Source organism: Dendrobates tinctorius, unplaced genomic scaffold (assembly GCF_039654945.1).
Source record: "Dendrobates tinctorius isolate UK_male_01 unplaced genomic scaffold, ASM3965494v1 ptg000035l, whole genome shotgun sequence".
NCBI classification, from domain to species: Eukaryota; Metazoa; Chordata; class Amphibia; order Anura; family Dendrobatidae; genus Dendrobates; species Dendrobates tinctorius.
In genome coordinates this window covers 55,622,070-55,626,556 of record NW_027361703.1, presented here as the reverse complement: position 1 = coordinate 55,626,556, position 4,487 = coordinate 55,622,070, and the positions used below count along the sequence as shown (strand labels likewise).

The window sequence follows — 4,487 nt, the reverse complement described above, 5'->3', positions numbered from 1 at the left end:
CCATGATTGTACCTTCTTTAATTATAGTATATTTCCAGTAATGTATATTGTTGGCCATGTGAACAAAACGTACACACATTTAATAAAGATGATCGGCTATATCTACATTGTTAGCAATTGCTGTGTGCCGTTACATTTTAGTTTTTACACAATAAACTATGTACTAAATGTGAATGTTTTCATGCCTGTTTGATGTAACAGATTCATTTGTAAAAAGAAAGCAAAACACATAGGAACAATTAAACAAATTGTTTATTTTTGGTTCCAACATATGGCTTCAAAATGTGTTTTCCATTCCAAACTGAAAAAATAGAAAGCTATGTATTTAGCTTACAATACAACAAGAGTCTCACCTCCAACCTCCTCCCCCCAAAAAAAAAGGGTGCAAACCCACACACACCCAGACATATACCAAACATTTAGGCCGATATCAAAACTATTCCAGATAATGAAAGGCTATACAGGAGCCAAACACTCAATGTGATGGCCTATTAAAACAAAGCACCTTTATAACTTTTGGGAATGTTGTTCTGGCTGCATTTTTGGGGTCCTCAACATATTTAGCAAGGTAAGTTACAAATCAACTAAATCACTCTGACTAGAGAAAGACTCGTCACTGGGATTGAGTGTGCTTTCATGTTCTGGGCTGGCAGAGTGTGTGCCCATTTGACCTTGAGACAATTGGTCCTGGAGTGTTGGTGTTCGATGAGGTGTGGATGTGAACATTGTAGGGGAAACAGATGGAGATGGTGGATAAGGTTGTGGTTCCAAAGACACTCCCAAAAAGGATGACTGGACATGTTGTGGGTGAACTGAAGTACTTTCTGACTCAGATATCTGGCTGGCATAGGGATGTGATGTAGTATTCTCACCTCTTGTCAAATGGCTGTGTGTAACAAAATGCTCAAACACAGGTGTCTGCTGCCTTGCTGGTAGAGTATAGGGCTGTGGATGGGCAAAACTAACAGCACTACTATCACCCACAGAGATGATGGAAGGCACGTTTTGAGATTGTTGGCTGTAGGTGCTGATGGGGGCAGACCCTTGGACATAATGATGTCTGGAGGCACGGGAAGGAGGAACCAAAAACCTGCGAGACCTTTTTTGTGAAGAATGTCTTGAGGCAGGAGCTAAAGACCCAGAAGCATGGCCGGCCATTTGGCCATAACATTGGCTAGAGGCAGGAGCAGGGGGGCCAGAATAAGGGCCGGACATTTGGCCATAATGTTGATTCGAGGTTGGAGGGCCAGAATAAGGGCCGGACATTTGGCCATAATATTGGCTTGAGGAAGGAGCAGGAGGGCCAGAATAAGGGCCGGACATTTGGCCATAATATTGGCTTGAGGAAGGAGCAGGAGGGCCAGAATAAGGGCCGGACATTTGGCCATAATGTTGGCTTGAGGAAGGAGCAGGAGGGCCAGAATAAGGGCCGGACATTGGGCTATAATGTTGTCTAGAGGAAGGAGCTGGAGGCAAAGGAATGGATGCAGTTATGCTCTCAGCTTGTTGTGTTGCTGTGACAGGTTCGGCCCATGAGGATAGTGTTCCAACATTTGGCATATCTCTGATGATGGTATCAGATGCCATTTGTATGGGAAGCTGGCCAGCTCACCATTGTTCTATGGGCCCTAGAACATGGTGGGGTTCCTGCTCTCCCTGACATGCAGCAATGAGTGTCAATATAGCAGCCCATACACGTTCCTGCTGTTCTTCAGGAACTTTTGCTAGGCAGTGGGAGAGGGACCTACAAAACCGCTCTACTGAATTTTCAGGCGTCAGAGAATTCAGGATGCTTAAATCTCGCGCATCAATCAGCTCAGGCAACATTCGTGTGTCTTCATGTCGCCTGTTTCGTCGATCTCTGAGAGCGTCGGCAAGATAGCGAGGGACATTGGCTGTTGATCCTGCCTGTGGTGCTGGGGCTGATGATGTTGATGCTGCCTGTGGCACTGGGGATGCTGCTTGTGATGTTGCTTCACCAGATTGTTGTGTGCTTCCCTGAGCAGCATCAGTGGAGGCTTCACCGGCATCAGACACCTGTTCAGGCTGTGTTGGTGGAGTGGGGTCCGCTGGGGGTTCAGTCTCCGAGGCTGAGGTACATGCCAATGATCTGTCTGGGGTGGACGAATCATCTGAGTCATCCAGGTTGTCATACGTCCTAGGAGAAAAGACATTGTGGCATAAATAAAAACACTAAATCAACTAACTAGTTACATTGTGGTAATTTTGGAAAACATGAAGGTAGGTGTTGACTATGGAAACTCTTCAAATTTTCACATACAGTATCCACTTGTGTATGTGTAAAATTTGAACAGTCTTAATATTTTGAAACTATGGGTCCACAATTTTGGGGGGCCATTTAAAACATTTCTGTAAAGAAATTTTTGTACTAAAAACAGTGTTGCTGTAAGGTTATTATGTTTTGGCAAACACACAGAGTCACTTACGGATTTAGCTCCAAGATTGGCCTTAGGAAAGCTAAATTGCAGTAGTACACATATTGCCTCTTCTTGGAAGCACCGGTGGTGGAGGGGAGGGGATTAAATTCCCACCTGAACTGGTCCCTCGCTGAGCGCCAATGTTGTTTGACCAAATCAACTGTTGGTAAAGTGTTAAAAATGCAAAAATTACAGAAAGCACAACGTTAAAATATTATTTCAATACCAACATAAGCTATGTTGTATTTCCTAATGTTTGGTTTCTGCATCATGATGGCTTAACAAAAATATCAAAACAATAAAAAATCCACTGGCGCTGACCACTACAAGAGACGGCCTGGTGGTACCTAGACATAATTTGTGCTCAAACTGTCAAAATAAAACATAGATAAATTAGAAAATAATGTACCGCGTAATTTTTAATTGTGTGAAGGTTTGTGTTATTCTACACACCACAAGTCTGGCAGGCTATGTTGTTTCTAAGCGGATTTTATACATGGGCATGGTGAACAAACATCACATTTTGGGTCACAGTATAGATAAAAATGGTCACACACTTCTTAGTCTTAGTGTCCAGGCCAAAAGTGTTTGGATATTTTTGTAAAAATAATGTACCGCGCTCCCCAACTGCATACAAATTGGGCTCCAAAGACACAATGTGTTTAGAAGTGAAACTGAAAGTAAATTCACTTCAAATGTCTCACAAAAAGCCTACACTTCTCAGGAGAGTGAAGGAGATAAGAATCAAACACGCCTGCAATAATACTGGTGCACTGTAACAGGCTACTGTGAGACATTTGAAGTGAATTTACTTTCAGTTTCACTTCTAAACACATTGTGCCTTTGGAGCCCAATTTGTATGCAGTTGGGGAGCGCGGTACATTATTTTTACAAAAATGTCCAAACAGTTTTGGCCTGGACACTAAGACTAAGAAGTGTGTGACCATTTTTATCCATGCTGTGACCCAAAATGTGATGTTTGTTCACCATGCCCATGTATAAAATCTGCTTAGAAACAACATAGCCTGCCAGACTTGTGGTGTGTAGAATAACACAAACCTTCACACAAGTAAAAATTACCAGCAGACGTATGTAAGGGCTTGCAGTGTGTAAAATATTTTGTGTGGTGTCCAGAATTAAGTCTAAATCTTCAATTTAGCACACTCAGACAGAGTCAGTGGTGGGTCAACCAACAAATGTGACATACAAACAGTCCAAGTGTGTTTTTTTTTTGGCAATATGTTGTGTATGGGCGCTTAATAATAGTATGAAGCACATGATGATCCTTACATGTAAACTAAGTCATAGGCGATCACCTTCTCATTTAAACAACGTAATTTACACTTGCAAGGCTAATTTTTTTTTTCAATTTGCTCCGGAAATTAACACATGGCTAAATATGGCAGCCTAGTTAGGCCAAAGCCCCAAAAATGTGAGACATCTGTACAGATATTGGTCTTATACAGTACCGACTGTTAAATATGATATAACACAATTGTTAGCCCATAGCCCATGGAACAGTGCAAAACTTTACAAATGTAGTATCCCTACAACAAAAGTGTGACCGACATGAAGCTAGTGAGCAACACAAAAATACTGCCACAGACACACACTGCTTGTTTTTAAAGTTTTCACCAAGCATGGTTAAAGATGAATTTGTATATTAAATAGAGGGATCAGACTATAAACCTAGGACTAAATGTAATATATATGATGTGATTCAAGAGACAAATGCAAAAAATATTAAGCTAATGTGTGTTTTTGCTACACATGTCACCTTGCAAATCTAACCATGTAAAATCTGGTCATATGAAATTTGAATTGTTTAAAAGGAACATCTATGGGGTAACTTACCAAACTTTGCCTGCTTGGCTGGTGAATATGTGGCCCAATCAGGTCTGGGGTAGAGCTGTTCTGCTACAGCAAACCAAGCACGTTCTATGGCCAACCTGTCATGGTATCAGTCAGACCGAGTGTCCCAAAGTTCGGGATGTTGCTCCACCAGACATATAAGCTGTTCTGTGTCCACACGTGGGGCCAAAATTTTGT

General features: G+C 41.8%; 1 long non-coding RNA gene across 1 annotated transcript; it reads right to left on the bottom strand.

Moving 5' to 3' along the window:
• Window positions 1-234: 234 nt before the first annotated feature.
• LOC141087837 (uncharacterized) lies at window positions 235-2,588 on the bottom strand. The gene is made up of 2 exons (XR_012231741.1): window positions 2,448-2,588; window positions 235-2,158 (listed from the first exon to the last, which is right to left on the bottom strand). It is a non-coding gene; the product is annotated as an uncharacterized lncRNA (long non-coding RNA).
• Window positions 2,589-4,487: the final 1,899 nt, after the last annotated feature.